We start from the raw sequence: 27,370 nt of genomic DNA on the forward strand, positions 1-27,370 counted from the left end.
TGAAAAAGTGAAAACATATGAACAAATCACATGACACTGCATAAAAGTACAAAATACACAATAAGTCAATCAGTAATGTCGGTAAAATGTGAAACTTTGATTTAAAACACAATAGCATATTGTGTAGCACCGCTAAAAGGTATAAAGCACAAGGATATGAAACCTGCTAAGAATATAATATAACCATCACAATTAGGTTAGCACCAGAAATTTTCTCAGCAAAGGTGTGTCGCGCTGCATCTAAAACAGAGGATACAGAAGACCAACAGCAAAATCATTCTTTGCAAAGACCAACACAGTGCTATAGCTCCACCAGCAGTTAACAGAATCACAGGAACTCAACATAGAATCCTACAGGGTAACGTATTCATTTACATTGTAGAAACTCTTCTGAACAAAAAGTGATTTTAACTATGATCTAAAAGCTGTTTCCATCTCCAGCGTCTTTGTATATGTTGGCAGTGCATTATTTTAAAGAACGGCACCAACATGACTCGTGTGTCTTTGAGTGTGCAGGTTGTTGTTCTGTATGGAGGGACCAACAGTTGCGAGTATTATAACTGTGATAGATGGGGTTGGTTAGCAGATTACCAACTCTAGCTCGTCATCAAGCCACATTTGTATATGTACAAGGAGGGGAAAAAAGTCCAAACTGAGCTACGTGACAAGATTCAAATAGCCCTTCACTGTAGTGTAAAAATTTCATTTAATCAGCTACTAATTTACCCCAGAAAACTATTCCATAAGCTACAAGGACTAGAAGTAACCAAAATAAGCCATTCTAGCAACATGTATTAAGCAGACTTTAGAAATAATTCTCAAAGCAAAACATGCAGAACTGAGTTTCTGGGAGGTTAGGTACATGGTATTTTCAGTTTGTCTTGGTCAACACACATACCTAAGTTTTGTGCACCATGTCCTTTGGCTCATTTCCACCCAGTACCAGATGGAGATCTTGGTTTTGACTAGCCTTCCCAAATTTTACTATAGCATGTTTTCTTCACATTTAGGGCCAGCCTGTTGGCACAAAACCATGAATGAAAGGACTTAAGTCCTTGGTCATTTGTAGTGAACAGAGATTTCTTAATGTCACAGACTAATCTGATTTTATGATTAGCATGAACTGATGATTTCCACAACCTGTAATCTAGTTTGCAGATATGATTGAACCATTCATTTTCTGTTCCTCTTATCCACATTACATCCAACTTTATCCAAAAGGATTTCATAACTACCCGTATCGAAACCTTTTGAGAGCACTAAAGTAACTCAGACAACAGTAATGTTGTTATCAAAATTACTAACTATTTTAGTTGTGTAATAATTTCTTACTGTTTCTATACTTCTACTAGTTAAAGAGCCATGCTGGTTATTATTCAGTGGGCTGTGTTCATCTAAGTACTTCGCGAGTCCTGGTTTCGTTAACCTGTCAATTACTTTAGAGAATGTCGAGAGGAGTGAAATGGGTTGGTGATTTTCAGCATCATGCCTATTCCCACACTTGAATACAGACAATTTTTGATCTTTCATGGACCAAATCCTACGAAACTTAAAATCATCATGTGGATAACTGTATGCCATTTTAGCTGTATGCTCGAGGCCTACGTTAAACTAGAGACAATCTCAAAAATTAGAAGAATGGAAAACCTTCTTGTGAGAATCGAATGTGTTAATAGCAGTATCAGTATGAAAGTAGACAGCCATAACAAATATCACACAATCAGTATAGGGAAAGTTGTAAACAGAAATCAATAGAAGACATTTTTTTTTTTGAAATATAATAAGTGGGTTATGTCAATATCATTTGTAAATACATTGTATTTGCACAACTTAACTATTTATGTAGGTAGACTGACATAAAAGAAAATGTACTAATCAAATCTAATAATTAGAATGGGGCACTGTGCGCTGTAGGATTGCCACCAGTGACACCGGTCATGCAGAAGCTGGTCTGTTACAACATACAGAACATTGCAATGCTGGGACAATTTACACTATCTGCCTCTTACAAGTCACTTGTCCGTTCCATTACATTTTTGGTGGTTGCTGATGCCGGTGTTGAGAACTTGATTAGAGTGGGTGCATTTTGGACATCCGGATTTTCTGTCACTAACCTTGTGTGCGTTCAGGTGCTGTATATTCAATTAGAAACACTGTGAGAAGTTTATGGACCTTTTTTTTCGGAAGGTATAGGGTGTGCCATGAATTTTTCTTCTCGAATTTCTTTGGAAACCATGGTTCGGCCTTGTTTTTGTCATGCACATCCTATTCCTGTCACCCTGAAAGATCAAATGAAAGCAGAACTGAACAGACTTCAATCTGTAGGAGCAGTGCAAACCTATTATGGCTGCTGAATGGTCATCTCTGCTGGTTGTAGTTCAGAAGCCGTTGGGTAAACTTCACCACTGTGGTGACTTCAGTATTACTGTCAACGTGCAGTCGATCAAGGATACATATCCTCTACCGCACCAGGAGAAACTGTGAAAATTGATTTGTCTGAAGCATATCTGCTGGTCCCTGTGGACAAAGATTCTCAGCAAGTTCTGGTTTTGAATACTCCTTTTTGTCTCTCTCAATATATGGTGTGGGTAGCACCCCTGCTATTTTCTAATGATTTTTAGAGTAGTTGACAATGTCTACCAGGTTGCATTAATTATCTGGATGATATTGTTGTCACAGGCTCCTCCATGGCTGATCACTTGAAAAATTTGTGGACTTTGTTTTCTGTCTTACAGTCCACAGGCTTACATCATAACCTCATGAAATCTCAGTTTTTTTTTCAACTGGTCTGTGTTTATTTAGGGTTCGAGGTCTTGCGGAATGGGGCACACCACATTGTTGCTGTTACATCTATGCCTCCCCTCTCATTGTCCACAGTAGAGCTTCAGGGCTTGGTAGGAAAGATACCATAAATGGTGCACAGCTAGTTGCAATATATGACATAGCTCCATTCAGCAGTACTAAGCAGTCCTCGAAAGTAGTACATTCAGTCAAGATTTAACAATTGCAAATTTCAGGGAAAGCCTACAGCAGTTAGACTGGGATGAGGTGTACCGTGAACCTGATGCCAATTTAAAATACAATTTACTTCATGACACTTTTGTAAATGCATTTGAAAACTGCTTCCCCAAGAAAATAGTTAAATATACTCGTAAGAAACCATGTAACAAACCATGGCGTACTAAGGGTGTAAAAATATCTTGTAACCGGAAAAGGGAAATGTATCTGACAGCAAGAAAGAGTAGTGACGCAGAAACTATCAAACATTATAAAAACTACTGTGCTGTATTAAGAAAAGTTATTAAAAAATCCAGAAGTATGTGTATCATGTCTGAAATCAGCAACTGTGATAATAAAATTAAAACAGTTTGGAATATTATTAAAAGAGAAACAGGTCAACCAAGAGCACAGGAAGACAGTATTACCATCATATTGAATGAAAACTTTACGAACAAAAAGTCAAAAGTTGAAAATATTTTTAATAATCATTTTCTAAATGTTGTGGATATAGTAGGATCCAGGTGTTCATTAGAATGGCTCTGCGCACAGCGGGACTTAACATCTGAGGTCATCAGTCCCCTTGTTCATTAGAAGATGCTAGGCTGTTAATGGAAGAGGCCATACCTACGCAGTTTGATACAATTGAAATCTCACCCACTTCCCGCTCTGAAATTAGGAAAATAATAAACTTGCTTAAAAGCAAAAACTCACATGGAATTGATGGCATTTCCAGCAAAATACTAAAAGCTTGTTCTCAACAAATAAGTAAGATTCTCAGCCACCTGTGTAATAGCTCTTTGGAACAGGGCATTTTCCCTGATAGACTGAAATATGCTATTGTTATAGCTTTGCATAAAAAAGGGGATAGATCTGATGTCAACAATTACCGTCCAATCTCCCTTCTAACAGCTTTATCCAAAATTTTTGAGAAAGTAATGTATTCAAGAGTAGCTTCACATATCTGTAAAAATGAAGTACTAACAAAATGTCAGTTTGGTTTCCAGAAAGGTTTTTCAGCAGAAAATGCCGTATATGCTTTCATCAATCAAATTTTGAATGATCTGAAAACCGAACACCATCCATTGGGATTTTTTGTGATCTCTCAAAGGCTTTTGATTGTGTAAATCATGAAATTCTGCTAGACAAGCTCAAGTATTGTGGCATGAGTGGGACAGTACACAAATGGTTTAATTCGTACCTAACTGGAAGAGTGCAGAAAGTTGAAATAAGCAGTTCTCATAATATGCAAAGATCAGCACATTCCTCAAACTGGGGAACTATCAAGAATGGGATTCCACAAGGGTCGGTCTTGGGTCCTTTGTTGTTCTTAATATATATTAATAACTTGCCATTCTATATTCATGAAGAGGCAAAGTTAGTTCTCTTTGCTGATGATACAAGTATAGTAATCACACCTGACAAACAAGAATTAACTGATGAAATTGTCAATAATGTCTTTCAGAAAATTACTAAGTGGTTCCTTGTAAACGGACTCTCACTGAATTTTGATAAAATACAGTACATACAGTTCCTTACAGTAAATGGTATGACACCATTAATAAATATAGACCTTAATCAAAAGCATATAGCTAAGGTAGAATATTCAAAATTTTTAGGTGTGTGCATTGATGAGACATTAAATTGGAAGAAACAAATTGATGATCTGCTGAAACGTTTGAGTCCAGCTACTTATGCAATAAGGGTCATTGCAAATTTTGGTGATAAACATCTTAGTAAATTAGCTTACTACGCCTATTTTCACTCATTGCTTGCATATGGCATCATATTTTGGGGTAATTCATCACTGAGGAATAAAGTATTTATTGCACAAAAGCGTGTAATCAGCATAATAGCTGGAGTCCACCCAAGATCATCCTGCAGACATTTATTTAAGGATCTAGGGATATTCACAGTAGCTTCTCAGTATATATACTCTCTTATGAAATTTGTTACTAACAACTAAACCCAATTCAAAAGTAATAGCAGTGTGCATAACTATAATACTAGGAGAAAGGATGATCTTCACTATTCAAGATTAAATCTAACTTTGGCACAGAAAGTGGTGAATTATACTGCCACTAAAGTCTCTGGTCACTTACCAAATAGTATCAAAAGTCTGACAGATAACCAACAAGTATTTAAGAAGAAATTAAAAGAATTTCTGAATGACAACTCCTTCTACTCCATAGAGGAATTTTTAGATATAAATTAAGAAAAAAGAAAAAAAACAAGCAAACAAAAAAAATTAAAAAAATAAAAAGTTGTTATATTAACTTAATTATGTTGTTAAATTAACTTAATTATGTCATGTATTGGAAAATTTGACTCGTTCCACATCATTACGAAATATCGTATTCATGATCCATGGAACTAGTATTAATCTAATCTAATCTAATCTAACCTACCAGCAACGGCCACTTTGGCCTATCCATTGCATGCAAGAATGTACCTTTTTGCTGGAGCACATATTGTAAACTTGCTTTTCAAACATTGAAATCCAAGCTACTCTTGGTCCTTTGTTTAGCTACGTTATAATTGGTGGAGACTTCAGTCTACCCTCGATTTGTTGGCGAAAATACATGTTCAAAGCTGGCAGTAGACAGAAAACATCTTCCGAAATTGTACTAAATGCTTTCGCTGAGAATTTCTTTGAACAGTTAGTTCATGAGGAACCCACATGAATTGTAAATGGTTGCGAAAACACTCTTAACCTCATAGCCACAAATAATCCTGATCTAATAGAGAGCGTCATGGCGGATACAGGGATTAGTGAACACAAGGTCATAGTAGCGAAGCTCAAAACCATATCAACCGAAACCACTATAAATAAACACAAAATATATCTCTACTTAAAACAGCAGATAAAAATTCGCTTGATGCCTTCCAAGGAGAGAGTCTTCATTCTTTCCAAGCTAATTATGTAAGTGTAGACCAGATATGGCTCAAATTCAGAGATACAGTATTAACAGCAATAGATAGATTCATACCGCATAAGTTAATAAAAGATGGGACTGATCCACCATGGTACACAAAACACGTCAGAACACTGTTGCAGAAGCAACGAAAAAAGCATGCCAAATTCAGAAGAACACAAAATCCTCAAGACTGGTTAAGTTTCACAGAAGCTCGAAATTTAGTGCGGACATCAATGAGAGATGCTTTTAATAGTTTCTGCAATGAAACATTGTCTCAAAATATGGTGTTGTTGTTGTGGTCTTCAGTCCTGAGACTGGTATGATGCAGCTCTCCATGCTACTCTATCCTGTGCAAGCTTCTTCATCTCCCAGTACTTACTGCAACCTACAGCCTTCTGAATCTGCTTAGCGTATTCATCTCTTGGTCTCCCTCTATGATTTTTACCCTCCACGCTGCCCTCCAATACTAAATTGGTGGTCCCTTGATGCCTCAACACATGTCCTACCAACCGACCCCTTCTTCTAGTCAAGTTCTGCCACAAACTTCTCTTCTCCCCAATCCTATTCAATACTTCCTCATTAGTTATGTGATCTACCCATCTAATCTTCAGCATTCTTTTGTAGCACCACATTTCAAAAGCTTCTATTCTCTTCTTGTCTAAGCTATTTATCGTCCACGTTTCACTTCCATACATGGCTACACTCCATACAAATACTTTCAGAAACGACTTCCTGACACTTAAATCAATACTCGATGTTAACAAATTTCTCTTCTTAAGAAACGCTTTCCTTGCCATTGCCAGTCTACATTTTATATCCTCTCTACTTCGACCATCATCAGTTAGTTTGCTCCCCAAATAGCAGAACTCCTTTACTACTTTAAGTGTCTCATTTCCTAATCTAATTCCCTCAGCATCACCCGACTTAATTCGACTACATTCCATTATCCTCGTTTTGCTTTTGTTGATGTTCATCTTATACCCTCCTTTCAAGACACTGTCCATTCCATTCAACTGCTCTTCCAAGTTCTTTGCTGTCTCTGACAGAATTACAATGTCATCGGCGAACCTCAAAGTTTTTATTTCTTCTCCATGGATTTTAATACCTACTCTGAACTTTTCTTTTGTTTCCTTTATTGCTTGCTCAATATACAGATTGAATAACATCGGTGAGAGGCTACAACCCTGTCTCACTCCTTTCCCAACCACTGCTTCCCTTTCATGCCCCTCGACTCTTATAACTGCCATCTGGTTTCTGTACAAATTGTAAATAGCCTTTCGCTCCCTGTATTTTACCCCTGCCACCTTCAGAATTTGAAAGAGAGTATTCCAGTTAACGTTGTCAAAAGCTTTCTCTAAGTCTACAAATGCTAGAAACGTAGGTTTGCCTTTCCTTAATCTTTCTTCTAAGATAAGTCGTAGGGTCAGTATTGCCTCACGTGTTCCAACATTTCTACGGAATCCAAACTGATCTTCCCCGAGGTCGGCTTCTATCAGTTTTTCCATTCGTCTGTAAAGAATTCGCGTTAGTATTTTGCAGCTGTGACTTATTAAACTGATAGTTCGGTAATTTTCACATCTGTCAACACCTGCTTTCTTTGGGATTGGGATTATTATATTCTTCTTGAAGTCTGAGGATATTTCACCTATCTCATACATCTTGCTCACCAGATGGTAGAGTTTTGTCAGGACTGGCTCTCCCAAGGTTGTCAGTAGTTCTAATGGAATGTTGTCTACTCCGGGGTCCTTGTTTGCTTATAACTGGGTTTCCATCTGAGCTCTTGATATTCATGCAAGTGGTTCTCCTTTCTCCAAAGGTCTCTTTAATTTTCCTGTAGGCAGTATCAATCTTACCCCTAGTGAGATAAGCCGCTACATCCTTACATTTGTCCTCTAGCCATCCCTGCTTAGCCATTTTGCACTTCCTGTCGATATCATTTTTGAGACGTTTGTATTCCTTTTTGCCTGCTTCATTTACTGCATTTTTATATTTTCTCCTTTCATCAATTAAATTCAATATTTCTTCTGTTACCCAAGGGTTTCTACTAGCCCTCGTCCTTTTACCTATTTCATCCTCTGCTGCCTTCACTATTTCATCCCTCAAAGCTACCCATTCTTCTTCTACTGTATTACTTTCTGTCCCAAAAATATGGTAGATAACTTAAAGTGATTCTGGTTGTATGTAAAGTACACCAGTGGCAAAAAACCAATCAATACTGTCACTGCGCGATAGCGATCGAAATGTTACCTATGATGGTGCCACTAAAGCGGAGTTACTAAATACAGTTTTCCATCGTTCCTTCAAGAAGGAAGACGAAGTAAATATTCCAGAATTTGAAACCAGAACAGCTGTTAGCATGAGTGACATAAAAGTAGTTAGGTGTTGCGAAACAACTCAAATCACGTAAGAAAGGCAAGTCTTCTGGTCCAGATGGTATACCAATCAGGTTCCTTTCAGAGTATGCACACACAATAGCACCTTTCTTAGCAATCATATACAACCGCTCACTTGACGAAAGGTCTGTTCCTAAAGACTGGAAAGTAGCACTGGTCATACCAATATTCAAGAAAGGGAAAAAGAAATAGGAGTAACCCATTGAATTACAGACCCATAGCACTGACATCAATTTGCAGTAGGAGTTTGGAGCATATACTGTACTCGAACATTATGAATCCTCTTGAAGAAAATGACTTGTTGATACATAACCAACACGGATTCAGAAAATATTGTTTTTGTGCAACACAATTAGCTCTTTATTCCCATGAAGCAATGAGTGCTGTTAACAAGGGATCTTAGATCCTAGATTTCCAGAAGGCTTTTGATACCATTCCTCACAAGTGACTATTAATCAAATTGTGTGCATGTGGAGTATTGTCTGAGTTGTGTGACTGGATTTGTGATTTCCTCTCAGAGAGGTCACAGTTCGTAGTGATAGACAGTAAATCATTGAGTAGAAGAGAAGTGATATCTGGCATTTCACAAGGTAGTGTCATAGGCCCTCTGCTGTTCCTGATTTACATAAATGATCTAGGTGGTAATCTGAGCAGCCACCTTAGATTGTTTGCGGATGACACTGTAATTTACCATCTAGTAAAATCATCAGACGATCAATTCCAATTACAAAATGATCTAGAGAGAATTTCTGTATGGTGAGAAAAGTGGCAATTGGCACTAAACAAAGAAAAGTGTGAGGTCATCCACATGGGTACTACTGCATCAAAACAGTCTTTGGACTGAAGACAACAACAACAAGTAGTTCAGCAGGCTCAACTCTGGCGTAAAGGATTATTTTTCTGTCAGAACTGATGGAATAAAAGTTCAACAATAAAAACAACTATTACTATGCAATTTGAAACAAATTTCGTGTTTTTTTTTTTTTTTTGTGTGTGTGTGTGCGTGTGCGTGTGCGTGTGTGCGTGCGCGCGTGCGCGCGCTTGCTAGCTCCATCGTTGACCAGGACTATAAATTTTTGATGTATTTAGCAGTTTTCGGTATGGAATCAAAGACTTGCATGCTGTGTCAGTGTGAGTTGCCCTGGAAGAAAGCAGCTGAATCACACCTCACTAATCTGTACAAGGACATTGATCAGCTGAGCGAGGTGGCACAGTGGTTAGCATACTGGACTCGGATTCGGGAGGACGATGGTTCAATCCCACATCCGGCCATCCTGATTTAGGTTTTCCGTGATTTCCCTAAATCACTCCAGGCAAATGCTGGGATGGTTCCTTTGAAAGGGCATGGCCGATTTCCTTCCTCATCCTTCCCCAATCCTATGATACCAATGACCTCGCTGTTTGGTCTCCTCCCCCAAACAATCCAACCCAACCCAACCCAACCCAACCCAACACTGATCCCGAAGAAACTGTGGAGTAAAACCAATGGCTCCAGACAGATTATGCATCACTTGAAACAAAGCAACTGTCAGTAGACAATTTTTTCACTGAGATAGCATAAAAAATCTCTGACCTCACCATTCACCACTTTGTTTAAAAAAAATAAAATGCAATACCTGAAAACTGTGAAATAAAATCTTGTCTGGTGAAGTAGATGAAGTGCTAGATTTTGCAGAGAATTGCTCCTTTGTTGTCCGGAATGCTCTCCATGGTTTTCACTGGGAAAAATAGTCCAGCTGCTGTGCATTCAATTTTTATGTATTTTGTTAAAAATGAACAAATACAATGTAACAGGTTTTGAATAATTAGTGACGGTCCAAGACATGATACAGTTACAGTTGCCTTTCGATGAAAAGTGAATTTACGGAAACAAAATGGGACAAATCTGCAGAAAATAACATACTTCAGCAATGAGTATGTAGCTATTAGAAAAATTTCTGTGCTACCAACTCAAAGATTTTGGTGTAAATGCTGAGTGGAACTTTTTTTTTGTTTTTTTTTTTCTTCCAGGAAGTCATGAAAAATTTGCATGTGCTGCGATTGGAGACACTGGAGCACAAGGTAGCCTGTAGCACATAAAGAAAAAACTAAATTCTCACACATTTTGATTTACATAAATTCTGTGAGTAAAATTTGAATAAAATTGAAATAATTTTTGTTGAGAAGCCCCAAATTGAATCTGCCAGATCTTCTCAGTGTTTTCTTTGGTACAAGAGAAAATGAGCAGTTTATTGCAGTTGATCTGAAAACAATTCAAGTGAAAAAGGTTGTCAGGAAACTTCATGTCGTTAGTTCCCAAAATATCAGAACCAACTGATCATATCTCAGAATTTATGGTTTCAACATTGGAACCAGTGTAGTATGTTGCATGCATGTGTGACCACAGCTGGTGGGTTGGGAGTGTTTGTCATTTCATTTGAGGTGAATGGTGCTCTTGGATCAGCAATATAGTTTATCAGAATCAGTAAATAGAGTTGATGAGAAATTTTAATCACTGCAACAATGATGCTGTGAAAATCTTTATGTCAGCTTGGGAATTGTAAACAGGGCCAAACAAGAGGTTTGAGAAACTCTGCTCAGTCTGTTTAAGGAACCCATGCAAGGATTGGTAACTTTTATTAAGCAAGCTCCTGTAGTGACCCGTGTAAGATTCCACACCTGCAATCTGAGCATACAGCTGTATAGTGCACCACAAGTCACAAGACGCTAGCATCGGCAGAGAGGCCTCCACTCTCGGGGTGCACGTAGCCTCTCTGTAGTGCACTGTACTGACTGGGTGATGACTTATAGACTTGGGCCAGTTCAGCCTTGCTCTCAGTCATATGTTGACATTCAACCTGTGTATCTCGCGCTAGTAGTGTAGCCACTCCATGTTTCTGTATCCTTGAAGTAATAAAGTGTTAGGTTTGTTATTATCTGTGTGTTCTTGTAGTCAGAACACATTGGCTATTTTTCACGTGTTTCATTGTACAGTTGCTTTTCACATTTAGTTGTGACCCCTTTTTTTTAATATATATAATAGAAGGAAACATTCCACGTGGGAAAAATTATATATAAAAACAAAGATGAGGTGACTTACCGAACGAAAGCGCTGGCAGGTCGATAGACACTTGTTTGTGTGTCTATCGACCTGCCAGCACTTTCGTTCGGTAAGTCACCTCATCTTTGTTTTTTTTATATATATATATATTTTTTTTTTTTACATGGAAGCTCTGCTTCACATGGAACTTCTTATGGTCATGTGACAGGCTGTGTCGGAGTTGTTCTGTCCCCTTTTGTCCCCCTCTGTTTCCTCCTCCATTCCTGCCATTTGATGAGGCAGCAGAAGATTGGGAAACATACAAACACCACTCACAGCAACATTTTTACACCATCCATGGTACAGATGCGGAGGTATGTCATACACTGTTTTTGTCTTGTATTTCTCCTGCTTTGTATCAGATGTTGCGGAATTCCTATTATCCCCACCACACACGTGCTGTGGCCACTAGGGTTGAATTCTATGTATGGAAGAAACAGCCCCATCAGCCTTACCATGCCGGGGCTGCGACTCAAAAGCCTTAGTAGCCAATGCCATTTTGTCACATCCAATTCTAAAGAGTTGTATGTGAATGTTGTGATTCAAGAAGTTATAACCTGCTCTGCCCTGGATAAGGAAGTCCGGCAGTGGGCTATCCAATTAGAAAATCCATCCATCGATTAGGTATTGTCCATCGCTGAGTCACATGAGGTCTCTCACACCGCTGGTCAGCAGCTGGAAGCATAGTGCAGTGTCATGGTCATGCAAGGTGGCCCGGCTGCATCCACTGCAACTGGGGATGATGACATAGTGGCAGTTCAAGCTGATGATTCCAGTGACTTCTGCACAGTGTGTAAACAGTGTCCCAGCAGCTGCTCTCTGTTGCCTCGTGTGCATCTTGTTACTCACAACATGTGTCCTCAGCATTGGGATATCTGTCGTAAGTGTCGGAGAGAAGGCACATTGTAGCAGTCTGCCAACCAATGGCCGGAAAACAGTTTCAGAGAATATGGATATGGATATGCAGGAAGTGTCATTCTCGCGGCTGGTTCGTGATCAGAAGCCTTAACAACATTTTTATTGAGGGTTTGGTTCACTCACGGCAGATGTGTTTGCAGATGGATATCAGCATGGCAGTTTCCCTGCTTAATGCCCAAACATATTCAGACGTTGGCTCTTCTCCACTGTCACCTGTAAACAGGAGCCTACGGGGCTATGGTAAACAGCAAATCCACTTGCTTGGTCAATTCACTGTTGACCTTATCTATAGATCAGTAACTTGGGCTATTACAATTATTGTTGTTCATTATGTTAGTTCAGCAAACCTTTACGGGTTTGATGCCTTTTAGACCTTTGACTTTTTGGTCACCGACTCCGTAGAATTGGTATCTGCTGACATCCATTATCAGTCATTGGAATCTCTGTGCTCTGAATTTCAGGATATTTTTGAAGAAGGCCTAGTGTTTGCATTAGACCTTAAAGCAGTCAGCTTGTTCTAGATTTTTTCGGGCTCGGCATATTCTGATAACCCTCCACTTCCAAGTCAAGGCGGAGATGGACCAGCACGCGTCTCTCAGGGTTGTGGTTCATATTTCCTCTAGTAAATAGGCCACACCCCTTATCATGATGAAGCCCTACCCATTGTCATGCCTGGGAGAGCTGTTCACATGCTTAGCAGGAGTGAGTTCTTCTCAAAACTTGATCTTTTCAAAGCATATCACCAGTTATCTTGGGATGAGGGTTCAACTGTATCATGGTTCTTAATATGCCTTTCGGCTTGTAACAGTACCAACGGTTAATGTTTGGCATCGCAAGTGCCCCTGCAATTTTTCAATGCTATACGGAACATGTCACATCCACTTTTCTGTTTCAGCTACCTGGATGAGATTGTGATTATTGTACATACCATGAATGACCACCTGCATAATCTCTGGACTCTTTTTCAAAAATTTTTGGCCGTGGGTCTGTATTGCAATCTACAGCAGTCTTAAATTTTTCCATTGCACCCTTGAGTATCTGGGGCACACCATATCACAAAATGGTGTCCAAGCCTTTACAAGTCTGGTCTAGGCCATTATGGATCTGCTGTGTCCCTTATTGTTGCATGAACTGTAGGCTTTCTTGGGTAAAACTGATATATTATCACTGGTTCATTCCTGGAGCGTCCACCAATACATACCCTCACTACCTTCTTCTCCACAAGGTTGCTTTCTTTGTCTGGTCTCCAGCAAGCGACCAAGCCTTTTCCATGCCAAAGGATTGCCCACCTTGGTACCTAAACTTTTGCTCCTAACAAACCATTGGTTTTGGCTACAGACGCCTTGTGGTACAGTTTGGGGGCAGTCTTCACCAGTCAGAATGCAGACGGCTTGGAGCAGCAACTGGAGTTTGCATCCAAAACTCTGTCCAGCACGGGTCCACTACTCTCATGTCAAGGAAGAGGCTTTTGCCATTGTGTATGTGGTCACCAAATTTCACGTTCTTGTGTGGCGCCAAATTCCAACTGATTACAGACCACAACCTGTTAGTTTCATAATGCAGTCTGTCTGGCCAGATCCTCTATAAGGCAGCCCACAGGTTGCAGCAGCTAGCCTTGTTCGTCTCCAGATACGACTGTGACATGAATTTTCACCTCACTGGATGCCATGCCAACACGGACACCTTATCCAGGCTGCCTGTCTGTCCAGATCCCAAGTTTGGTCGAGAGGAACTCGTGTGTTTTTATTTGGATGTCTTCTCTTGCCAAGTGGTAGACGGCTCTCTGATCACTAGTGCCCAGGTCGCCAAGGACACAGTGTCTAACCCCGTCCTCAAACAGTCTTTACTGCTGGATGCAGTGCACACTCCACCTTTTATGTCTTACCATCTTTGTACTCCTCCATCAAAAGTTCTACATCGGAAACCCAACACAGTAGTCATCCTATTTTGGGGGTGGTTGTCAAGAACCTGCACAGTGGTAGCACACTGGTCATGCATCACACTATTGCTACCTGAGCAGGAACACCCTGTGCATGCCAATGAGTATGTGCCCATCATAACTGGGACACAGGTACTCTGGGCAATGGTTAACCAGCCAGGCTGCAACTGCTATGGCTGAGTGGTGCCCATGAGAAGAGCCCCTGTTCAGTGGCACCAAATCTGATGGCTCACAAATTAAGCAGTTAAGCCTTCCTTCCAATAGTCACCACATGGTCTCATCTGTCTCTTCAGAAGGAAAGGATTACTACAGTGCAGAAAGATATGACCCCACAGTGCTTCCTCCTCCGACTAAACTGTAGGAGGAATTGTAGAGCTAAAAGACAAGGGGAGACATACTCCCCAGAATACTTAGTTTGCTCTAAGACTGATGGGGACTCGTTTTAGGCCACAAAGCCATTACTTTTTGTTGAGCATTTTGGGGAAGTACCAGTGAATTCAAAAATGAAAAGTTGTTCACTTCTGAATAAAGCAGCATCTCCTGCACTCCCCACTGGTACTGCTCACTTGTAACAAGCTGGATTACATTCCTGCAGCTGTTAACACCCCTCCCCCCCCCCCCCCCCCCCCCCCAATAACGGCCTCAATATAATACAAAGTATCATCCTCCATCCTGACCTCCTTTTACAGACCGATGTCAAGTGATGTGCCAATTTGGAGTGACAGTATTTTGTCCTTTGTGTACAGGGAGTATGACAGACAATGTGGTTAATAATAGACTTTTCACCATGGCCTTAGAAGGTGACTTGTTGCCATTTATGGCAAGGTCAAGGTGATGGAGTATCAAAGTGATGTGAAACCGTTTTTTCCTCCTCCCATGCAGTGTTTCAAATGTGTGGATTTTGGGCACATGTCTTGAAATTGTAATGCCAGCCCCATCTGTACAGATTGTGGATGACAGTTGCACATGAATACTCCTTGTGCCCCTTCCCCTGTCTATCCCAACTGCAGGGAGCAGCATTCCCCCTCGTCACCGGACTGCACCGTCTTTCAAGGAGAAAATAGAATAAAAGACTCTTTGAATGACTTAGGTATCAGGAGGACAAAAGCAAATACGATCGTTTGCATCCTGTACATATGAAGTTGACCTTTGCTATCTCTACAATGATGTAATCCTCTCTAGTGACTGTATCGTTGTCCTTTGTGCCTTCCTTCTGCATCGGGCCCTTGGGGCTGCTCAACTACACCTGCTTCCCTCATGGTTAGGGTTCCTACTATTTCTGCCACACCCACTTTGGGAGTGTCAACACCACATACACCTTGGATGTCTATCACCTTCCCCCAGCCAGAGAAGCAATACCCTCCTGTGGCATCTTTCACTGTGAAGGGGGCTCTTGAGTCACTCCCGTCCCAGCTATCTGCTGATCTGCATCTGTATGCCAGCTAAGTATACCTGATTTCTCCCTGAATGGTGTAGTCTACGGTGACCCAGATGATGTCGCCGCATTATTCAGGAGCCTCTGTGTGTGAGAATTCATGTCCTCAGACAGAACGTGGAGCAAATTTCACTACACGTAATCTAGAGCCATAGAATGCTCTGTTTAGTGAGTGGGAATCCCTCAGTACTCTAGCCCTACAAGCTGACATGTCTACAGGGTCAAACTACATCACAGCCAGACGCCCACACCTATCGGTGGATAACCAATGTCCCATCCTTGCCGTTTTCAACCGTATGTAGAGTGAGGGTGAGTTCCCATTTCAGTGGTGAGAAAACGTGATCATCCTGGTACCAAGACTGGGTGAACACCCTCTCCAGATGGACGGCTATTTCTCAGCTAGCCTCACTAATTTTCTTTGCAAGTTGTGCAAATATATGGTGAACTGGTGGCTGTGTTGGTATCTTGAATCTCATGGTTTTTTGGCTTTGTCCCAGGGCGTTTTCACCAAGGTGCCTCTACAACTCACAATTTGATCTGCCTAGAACCTACCATCTGGTCAGCTCTTGCCCAGTGCCAAAATCTTATCACTGTCTTCTTCAACTTGCAAAAGGTTTATGACACCACATTGGATCATCACATCCTCATTATCCCACATGAGTGGGATCTCTGGGCATGCTGTTAATTCTGGTCTGGAACTTCTTGCCAAAACTTACTTTCTGGGTTAAAGTTGGTACTTCCTGCTGGGCCCTGCATTGAGGTCCTCCTTTTTCTAATGGCTATCAATGGTCTAGCTGCAGTTTTGGGGTCTACAGTGTCCCCTCCCTGTAGGCTGATGATTTTTGCATTGCTATTGCCCCTGTACTGTGAGTGTTGGTGAATACTGATTGCTGGGTGCCATACGAAAGGTGCAGCCCTGGGCTTTCACCCTTGGCTTCTGGTTTCCAGTCACCAAGAAATGCATCAAGCACTTATCTCACTGTCACACTGGCACTCCGCGACCTGAATGGTGCTTCAGTAACTAATTGCTCAGTTTGCTAAAGTCGTATTGCTTTCAGGGAATGGTCTTCAAAGCCCAGTTGATGTGGCTTTCCCATCTTTGCCAACTTAAACAAATGTGTTGAAGGCTCGGTAACACCAGCTGGGGTGCAGCCCACTGTACACATATGAGGCTTTACAAAGCTCTGATTCTGTCCCACCTCACTTATGGAAGTCTGACATATGGCTTGATATCACATGCAGCATTGTGGATGCTGGAACCTGTACACCATTAGAGGGTCCAACTTGCAACAGGTGCCTTTTGGACCAGCCCTGCTACTCATGGAGAATGGGTTCCTCAACTGCAGATCAGACACCAACAACTGCTGCTCAGCCATGTGATACACATTCACTGCCCCTCCCCCTACCCCCCACCCCACCCCCATCCACCCACGAGCATCCAAACTACTGAACCCTTTTCCAGGTTGGGAAATCCACTTCCCGTAGCTGAGATGTGAGACTGGAGTCTTGATCATAGTTTTCATACGATGTCTCTGCTCTGATCTCGAGCTCTCCTCCCACCCCTAAGTCGCCTCTTGTCAGTGAGCAGTTACATATGCCCCCGTGGTGTGTACCTCATTCTTGGATCTGTCTCGACCTATCACCTCTTGGTTTACCACCGTGTGTCCCTGGCCATGCTTGATGTGTTTCTCGGTTGAGAAGTGGTATATACTGATGGATGAATTGCTTTTGCTGTGCATGTGCAAGGTACTGTGAGCCACACTCCTTGCCAGACAGATGCAGTGTATTTACTGCACAACTGGTGATCACTGCTTGAGTCCTCAGTCACATTCGTTCTCAGTTCAGCAAGACTTTCTTGATCAGCAGTGACTCCTGACTCATGACCAGTGCTACGCTCATCGCTCACTGGTCATGACTATCCAACATCTCCTTTCTGGCTTCCATCAAGCTGGACAGTTGGTCATACTTGTCTGGGCACCAGGTTATGCTAGGATTCCAGGGAAGGAACATGCTGAACAGTTAGCCAAGTTGATTAGCAGGATGCCAACTTTGGAGGTGAGGGTACTGGAACCAGACCTTCAGTCTACTACACACCATCGGTTGCTGGAGGCTTGGAACATAGATTGGTGTGCCCTGTCTTCTCCAAACAAGCTGCAAGTAATAAATGGAACCACGACCATGTGGCTCTCTTCCTTTATGCTACCCGCAGGAAATGTACTGTTCTGTGAGCTTCACATTGGCCGCACTTGGCTGACCCATGACCACATCCTGCAATATGAACGTCCACCCTTCTGTCAGTATGGTGCCTGTCTGCAGTGGCCCACATCCTACTGGACTGCCGCATTTAGGCCACATTATGTTGGAACCTTACTTAAGCGTGCTATCAAGCTGCCTCTGGTGTTAGTGGACGATGCAAAGCAGCTGATCTGGTTTTACATTTTATTTGTGATTGTGGTCACTACTCCTGTCTGTAAGGTAGGGCACACAGGCCTCATTGGCCACTTGAGGGATTGGAGAGGTGTCTTATTGCCTGCTTGACCAGTGGGCCTATGGCTGTCCTTGCTCACTATTCCAGCCTGGTTCCTGCCCTTGCCGCCTTTTTAACTCTTCTTACTCTTTCACATCTGTCTCTGATTTACTGTCTTGTTGCTATTGTTCTGTTTCCTGAGATTTTATCAACTTATCTATGTTGCCAGTTTCTTGTGGTAATGGAGGTTGAAGAAACATTGCTTGGATGCAGAGGGTGTCTCCCCCATTGCATAACATGTTTCAAGTGGCTCCAGCTGCCTTCAACTCTCCCACCTTCACCCTCTTACAGCTCTCGTACTTCTACTTGCTTCTATGTCTTGGTTTTATTGATTTTCAGTAACAATCGGGTTCATCGAGATTTGACTTCTGTGTTCTTTTTCACTGAGATCTCCTCCTGGCTTGAAGTAGTTTGCTCCCTTTTAAGTCCATCAATCCAATCCAGTCTTTATGCATTAAATGTCTGCTACCACCTCTGTCTTAGCCCATTCTTCCTAGCCCATTGCATTCACCCTTTTTTCTCTTCCATTATTTTTTCTCTCTCTCCTCCCATCACATTGTTCACCTACCCTATTCATTGCCTACTCCTTCCATTGCATCCATCTCTGACAATATGCCCACCTTTCCCTGTGTGTGTGTGTGTGTGTGTGTGTGTGAGAGAGAGAGAGAGAGAGAGAGAGAGAGAGAGAGAGAGATGGTGTTGTCAGCATTGGCACAATTACTGCACCCTTAGCCATCACTACTGACAGCTATTCATGTCCCCTCTCCTACTTCTGAACAATTCCCTATCCTTTTCCTTACCCTGCATGTCTTACTTCCTCACAGCAGCCTCAATCCCCCCCTCCCCCCTTCTCCTTCCATGTTGGTCATATCACACAATGTAAGTTCGAATCAACATAATATTTTGGGTTTTTTTAGGAGAAAGTTGATGATAGGAATTTCTTAAAAATATATTGCCACATTGAGGGAAGCCTTTGCTTTAATGATTACCAACCAAACGTGCTTATCATATCTGTGACACTCCCTACCCTGTTTTCCAATAATGCAAAATGAGCTTCCCTTCTTTGAAACTTTTCAAAGTCTTCCATCAATCCTATTTGTTAAGGATCTGAATGTATATTTGCAACATTTGGGGCACAGTCCCATCATTTTCATGCTGTCCTGTAGGGTCCTAATCCCTGTGTGTGTGTGTGTGTGTGTGTGTGTGTAGGGCCTCTTTTCATTCTTTGATGTCAAATATAGCGTGTTTCATGGTTAGGTTCACAGTGCATGGCATATCCTGAAGAGCTTAGGCAATTCTCTTGAATATTTTCTGCTATATTTGCTACATTAAACAAGCCCCAAATATGATTAGTTCTGAGGGCCATTTCCCAGGCCAGTGTCTCTGTAACCTGGAGCTTCCGTTCGCCTTATTTGTGTGTTGCCTAGCGTGCTGAACTGTACATTAGAGCTGGTCTTATCACTCACTTTTATGTATTTCTTCTCACTTTCATAGGCATTTTCGCCCTCAGGGGCTCAGCATTGATTTGCTGGGTACAGGCTTGGCGACACCAGGGTTCCTGAGCTGGGGACTGGTAAGCACCACCAATGCCCCGTCACCGCAAGCTCTGAGCATGCTTCAGTGACCACTGCACATTGGTGGAACATCGTGTGTCTCAGGGAGCGGGGATCTTGGCTTGACCGTCCGGATCACGAGGACGGGATAAACCTCTATAAATAAAACCTAAATCTCAAGGTGTGCTGCATGCTGACGGGGTGCATGGCTGTTGAGGTGGAACAGTCATTAGTGGGCAACCTTTGGGGAACTTGCACCTCAGTTGTATAAGGCTTACTCAGTCACATGGGGCTCTGTCTGAGTAGACCCTTATTTCCATAGCTGCTCATGGGACTGAGATGGAACCTGTGCCGAAGCAAGCTAGGATATTTTTTATGTCCCCTCTTGTTTTGCAAACTGCCTCCTTAAAATTCATTTTTTTTCTCGACTAATTACCATTAACATACGTGAGTATAATCTGCATTTTCATAAATGAGAGAGGTTGGCCCTCAGTTCTAAAGAATATAGCACCAGATCTAATTTCATGCTTAATTTTATGTATGTAATTGATTTTCTGATTTATGTAGACTATTCCTAGTTAGTACCTTTCATTATAGGATGAAATCAGAATTGTTTCATAACGTAAATTCTATTGTTGACTTATAAACAAATATAAATTCTGTACTAATTATAAATATTTGGAGGAACAACTAATAGTATTCATAAAGGATCTATTTGGCTCTGTTCGAGAACATGTTAGCAAAGCCAGCCCTTAATTAATTCCAAAGTAATTAACAGTTTTGTCTGAAGCATTGTTTGCATAATGATATCTGTTATTTCATCATTTAAACAAATAATTGGGCCTAACTCTTGTACTAGAAGAAACTGTTAAAAAGAACCAATTTTTTCAATGTGTTCAGTTAATCGAATGACTTAAGTTTCAGTTGTAATTTCTGTAAATTAAATGTCGAAAATGTGTAGTTTCAGTGTCTATTATTGTGAGGATATATAAGGGCCCGATTTTTGGTCCCAAGATAGTAAGTCCATGGCAGAGATTCAGATGAGAAATCTGTGTTGGTTAGAACAACAATATCCATCAACTTAACTGTGAAATAAGTGTAACACAATTAAGCCATGTGGTAAAACAATCACAGTGTCTGTTCCGTACGTACCTGATTATTCAGAAAGAACTGTGAATTATGTGGTTATGTTTCTTACTGCTCGTAGATATTCAACAGTGAACTATTGTAGCAGTATGTGGATGTTTTCCTGCAACTTGTTAATGAGGCTTATCGAAAGTTAAACAATAGTGCACTGGACATATAACTGTGTAATTTTGGGGGGAGGTGGTTGTGAACAGTGAAAGTAAAGAACTGTGAAACGCAACTGTGCACGTGTCGGCTACATCATTTACAGTAGTCAGTAGTGCACTTCCACCCCCTAGCCCTTTAAAGATACAGATGTCCTTGTGCTACAGGGCTATATGCTATACTGCAAGGATGACCTATCGGGGGGAAAGGGCCAAGGGAGGTGTTGTAGTGTTTGTCACTAATGGGGACCACTCCTCTGCTCTCCCCTTGGCTGCTGACCTGCAAGCAGTTTCAGTTCAAATTCATGTGTGTTGAAGGATCATTGTTTGCTCACTGTATTCACCTCTGCAAGATGCACTAGACTCTGAGGCTCTCACGGATCTTATTGCACAACTCCTGCGACCATTCCTCCTCCTGGGAGACTTCAGTGCTCATCGTGTCCTGTGGGGCTCGACAATACTTGCTCTCGGGGTCAGGTTTTGGAGGGCCTCATGTCTCAACATGGGTACTCGGACACATTTCTCCACCAGTACTGGGTCATTCTCAGCCATCAACCTCTCTTTTTGTTCTCCCACCCACACTGACTCTGTTCGGTGGGAGGTCATTGACGACCTTCATTCCAGTGACCACTTCCCAGTCTGCCGTCACCTATTAAATGCCTCACCACCTGAAGTTAAGCCCCCAAAATGGGTGGTCAGCAGGGCTAACTGGACACTTTTCAGCCAGCTGGCTGTGTTTGAACACTGCGACAGCGTCCCAGGATGGGTGGACCACATCACACGAGTGATCCATTGTGCCATTGACCTCTCCAACCCACAGTCCTCAGGCCATCTTAGGAAACAACCAGTACCTTGGTGGAGTGCAGTTCCATGATCTGGGAAAGGCGTGCAGCTCTTCGACATTTTAAATGCCGACTGACAGCAGACAACCTTAGGGCCTTTCAGGTCATGAGGGCCAAGGCTCGACGTGTCACTTGGGAGAGTAAGAAAAGGCCAAGCGTTCCTGGACTCCATCAATCATTTCACTTCTTCTATAAAAGTTTGGGAAGCTGTCCAGAGGATTTCTGGTAAACGCAACCATTTACCAGTAGCAGCAGTGCTGAAACAGGGGTGCCTCCAAACAACATCCAGAGACATTGCTCAGAAGCTGGCTGAACATTTTGCACAAACTACTGCCAACGCAGGCCAGGATCCAGCTTTCTGTCACTATCATGCGACTGTAGAGAGGAAAAAGTTGAACTTCAGTTCCAACAGTTCTGAGGCCTACATGTCCCCTTTCTGCATGTGGGAGCTTGAATCAGCACTGAGATCTGTGACATTGCACCTGGTCCCGACCAAATCCAGTATGCATGCTTCACCATTTGCCAGTGGCATCAAAGGAAATCCTTCTCGAATGTTTTAATCTAATATGGCAGACAGGCAACTTCCCCAACTCGTGGAGGTAGGCAATTCTGATCCCTCTCCTCAAACCAGGAAGGGGCTGCACATGTCCCAGTAGTCATTGAAGTATCACCTTAATGAGCTGTGTAAGACAGACCCTGGTACGAACGGTTAACCATCATCTGGTCTGGTTGTTTGAGACCAGGCAACTCCTTAGCTGCTCTCAGTGTGGATTCTGAAGATTTTGGTCCACTATTGACAATCTGACCCTGCTAGAGGCAGCTATTTGCAGGTTTTCCCCCGCAAGCATCACCGTATTGGCATATTCTTCAATATAAGTAAGGAATACGATACTAGAATGATATTTTCACTCTGCCGTGGAGTGTGCACTGATATGAAACTTCCTGGCAGATTAAAACTGTGTGCCAGACTGAGACTCGAACTCAGGACCTTTGCCTTTTGTGGGCAAGTGCTCTACCATCTGAGCTACCCAAGCATGACTCATGCCCCGTCCTCACACCTTTACTTCTGCCAGTAGCTCATCTCCTACCTTCCAAACTTCACAGGAGAGCTCCTGTGAAGTTTGGAAGGTAGGAGAATTTACCGTCTTCGATGCAGAATTGTATGCAATCTTGTGAGCACTGGTGCAGATGAGACGTTCTTGCAGTGTTGTATTTCTCATCTACTCAGATTCTCTGAGCTCCCTTTACTCTCTCCAGTGTTTGTACCCAGCAGATACAGTAACCCAGAAATCCAGGATGCCCTTGTACAACTACATTGACTGGAGAAGGAGGTGTCTTTCTGCTGGGTGCCTGGGCATATTGGAACTGCGGGCAATAAAAAGGCAGATCGAGCAGCCGAGGAGGCATGTCATGATCCTCTGGTATTTCGGTGTACTATCCGTCTGCATGCTATCACTTTGCTGTTGAGGTACAAAGTCATGCGTCAACGGAGAGATGAGTGGCTGGCTCCGTATCATCAAGCCCACAACTCAGCCGTGGAGCACTTTGTTTCACCTATGTTGGTGGGACGAGGTCCTTCTTATTCGTTTTCGCGTAGGCCACTGCCTCGTAAAATATGGATTCGTACTCCGGTGAGAGGATCCTCTAATGTGTGGTACTTGTGGCTTGCAGATCATGGTGTGCTACATTTTATTGGACTGCATTTTATTTTGCCAACCAGCAGACTGTGACAGATTTGCCAGCGGATCTGCTGTCTATTTTATATAATGATCAAATGAATGTGGTTAGGGTTTTAAAGTTTTGTGAATTGTCCAATGTTTTTAACAAGATTTTAGGGAGATGTTCTTAATGTGTCAAAGGGTGGCTGGCTCACCCTAGTTTTTTGTAAGTGATCGTCCAGTTACATTTCCCTGTGCTTTTCTTTTAGTTCTTCTGTGTTTTGTTTTCTCCATGTGTTACATGTCTTAATTAGCTCTCTTATCTCCTAATTAGTTTTAGTGCATGTGATACCAGGTGACTATGTGGTCATTTCAAGTGCATGTGTGTACAACACTTTTAGTTCATCTTCACATTCGTTTGTTTTCATAAGTGAAAGGGTGCTGATGACCTTGCGCGCGCACCCCCCCACACACACACACACACACACACACACACACACACACACACACACAAAACCACAACCACTCAGCTTTCATGTAGTTTCAGTTTCCAATGTGTTATCCATGGAAACTGTGAATTGTGTTACCAGTCGGAGGTACTTGTACTGCCAAGTTGGTGCTATACGGACATTGTGTAGATTAGTGATTTCCAACCTGTGGGCTGCCAGCTGCCCAAAGCAAGAACCATTGCAGGTATGTGTGTGTCACGTGAGTGGGAAAAAAAACATACATGGTAAATTGAATATTATCAATCTGAAACTCCCACCACACAGTGCTGTTCTCTCAATGGGCCAGCTTCCTTTTTTCTGCCAAATGATGCTATTCTCCTAATGGTCCATCCCCCTTCCCTTTTTTAATGAGCAAACCCAAAAAACTTCATGTTCTTCCAATGTGGTCCAGCTAATCTAGATAATTGGTTGCTCATCCCTGATGTAGATGTTGTTGTGGTTTAGAACTGGTGGCTGTTCTTGAGAAGTTGCAACACATATGCTTCATTTTGGTACTATTCACTAAGTCCTATGCATTCTAGTAATGTGCACCAAGCATTAAGTTCATTTAGAATTTCTGGTGGAGATTCTCTATTACAACTATGTTGTCAATGTATAAAAGTGTCTCTGATATTGCTTTCTGTAGATTTTCTTTGACATAGTTCATGACCAGATTGAATAGCCATGGACTCAACCATATCCTTGGTGGACCCCAACTTTTACCTAGATTTCTTCACTGACACTTGCAAGGCTTGTAACTTTTGTCTTGATGTACTTATGCATGCCCTTGAGAAAATATCTGTAGTACTCTGGAACTTCCTTGACACTTGGTCAATAAACACAAGGTGGAGGACTTTCTTGAGGTCTTCGTATTTTGCCTTCAGTATGAGTATCTATATAGTGCCCATTATGCTGGTAAAACCACTTTGGTTGGGCATAGTTTTTGTTACCTTATTTAATCTGTTTGCAAGCACTCTTTCCCATGCCTTCCATGTGTGAGAAGTTAGCTTTATAGCACAATAGTCGTCACAATCAACTTCATAGCCTTTGTTTTTATAGAACAAAAGTAGGTTATTTCATCTCTATTCATCTGGCATTCTCCTTCTATTAAGGTAAGGTTAAATAGTTTGAGGTGCCATAATATGTTGGAATTCCTGTCAGTCCTGGAAGTCCAGTCAGTATTTCATCAGGTCAAGTTGCTTTACCATTTTTACATCTTTTTAAGGGTGATTTTCAATTCTTCTGTCAACTATTGTGCTTCTGTACAATCTATGAGCACATTAAGGTCTAGTTCTTTCCTAAAGCAGTAATGAGACTTTATGAATATATTACCTGACAAAAACAGTGAAGCATCCAGAAGGGGAGTAGGAAATGAGCTGGAACTTCGCAGGTTGAAAGGATCTGTGAATCAGGAATCGATCTGGTAATCTTCCTGGCTGCAGTACCTCAACATCACATAGACAGTTCATGGAGACACGTGCCCTGTGTGGAGGTGCAGTGTCCTGTTGAAAAGTGGCACCACAGTTCTGTTGCCTGAGAGGTAACACATGAGGATCCAGGATGCCTGAGACATACCATTGTGTCATCTTAGTTCACTCAGTTACTACAAGCTGTGACCAGAAGTCATACTCGATGGCTTGCCACACCATGACACCAGAAGAAAGACCTCTGTTTCTCTCCAAAACACTGGAAGAGTGGCACCTCTCCCAAGGTCACCATCATTCTTACCAAGAATAGTCATCCTTGGTTGTGAAGAACCATGATTCATCTCTGAACACTATGGATACTGTTCATTCGCAGTCCATGCTTTCTAGTCACAGTATCGTGATAAATGCTGCCATTTTTGTTGTGTTGTTAATAGTAGCCTATGCAAGGGACAGTAATTTCCTAGTTTGGCTGCTGCTAGTCTCCGAACAATAGTGCGGGATATTGTAGAATATTGCATGGATTCCATTACATATTCTCAGACATTAGGTGCAGATGTGAGAGGTTTACTATGTGCTTCATGCACTATACAATGATCCTTCTGTATGGTGGTCAGACATGGTTATCGGAACCTTGATGATGAGTATGCTTGTCCTCAAGTTCCCTGTCCTCAAGTTCCCATGCTGTTCAACAGTGGGCCACTGTCACATCCGTGGTCCCACAGATCTTAATATTGCACAACTTGACCAGCCAGCCAAATGGAGAACCACAGTGAAACTCATTTCAAACTCTTGTTAGTTGCTAATAACACTGTCTCACATCTGTATATGGCATCTCCATGCCATTCAGAGTGATCACCCAACAGCTGATACTATTCACACCCTTTATATTCCCTACAGGCATGGTACAACACATACGTGAACAATAAAAACACTTCATGGTGCCTTTCTACCTGTCACAGAGAACTGCAACTCTAATCATTTACACACACACACACACACACACACACACACACACACACACACACACCAATGGTGTGTATGTGTTCGAAATTACGTTGCCATCCAGCTGTGTCTTCTGGGTGCTTCACTTTTTTTGTCAGGCAGTGTCTAGTACCAATGTTTCTTAGGTGTACCATTGTTCTGTGTTTGACTTGCTCCCTTTCAGACTGTACCCCTATTTGTGTTTCTCTGATAGCCTCTAACCAAAAAAGCTGACCAATTCATTCCATACAGCTCCCACAATGTGTGTAGCAGCCTCCTCATTCCATTATTTTCAGTGTTTTGAAATGTTTCTGAGGACTGAGCTTGCAGTAAGTCTGACAGACATGTTTGTGCTTGGTTTCTGGAAAGATTTCTTTACATATAAAGATATTACTAATCAGTTTGGAAAGTCCTCAGCAGAGTATAAATAATGAAAGGAGTAAAGATGATCACTTGCCGTATAGTAGAGGCACTGAAGTGGTAATAGGTGTAGAAACAATGTTGAAAATGTAATTGGGCCATATTTTTTCCTTAAAAAATGTTTTGAATGTATTTAAACAAGAACAGTAATAGAAATTCCTGGGTGGAACAATCCATAAAATAAGGGAAAGACAACCACTCACATATAGTGGACTGATATATGTGGTGCATAGGTATAGGTAACAGAAAATGGTATTTACGTTATCTTTTGTGCTCTTGTCCTTTTTCTAGTAAAACTACACATGTTTGCACACACAGACACCCAGTCAATCATACACACAAGGCAAGGATGGGTATCAGAGTAGTGTGAGGCATGTCTTTCAACAGATGATTCAACATCTGCACAAGAAGATGAAATGAGTTCAGAGGCTAGAACAATTAAGAGATTTAGAGACAAGCATAGGGTAGAGGTGAAGGTATGGGATAGAGCAAGGTGAAGATGAGGA

At 41.8% G+C, this 27,370-nt stretch overlaps 1 protein-coding gene across 2 annotated transcripts in view; it reads left to right on the forward strand.

Annotated features, from left to right (window-relative positions):
- LOC124789317 (zinc finger protein 501-like) overlaps nucleotides 1–27,370 on the forward strand; it is a 58,570-nt gene that overhangs the window by 12,951 nt on the left and 18,249 nt on the right. Inside the window, exon 1 of one of the 2 annotated variants that reach the window (XM_047256632.1) lies at nucleotides 19,743–19,779. The exons of the other annotated variant lie outside the window; for it this stretch is intronic. The gene's annotated coding sequence lies outside the window, so the exon portion shown is untranslated. Of the gene's footprint in view, nucleotides 1–19,742; nucleotides 19,780–27,370 lie in introns of those variants that run through there. 2 annotated transcript variants of the gene reach the window in all.

This window comes from Schistocerca piceifrons, chromosome 3, assembly GCF_021461385.2.
Source record: "Schistocerca piceifrons isolate TAMUIC-IGC-003096 chromosome 3, iqSchPice1.1, whole genome shotgun sequence".
NCBI lineage: Eukaryota > Metazoa > Arthropoda > Insecta > Orthoptera > Acrididae > Schistocerca > Schistocerca piceifrons.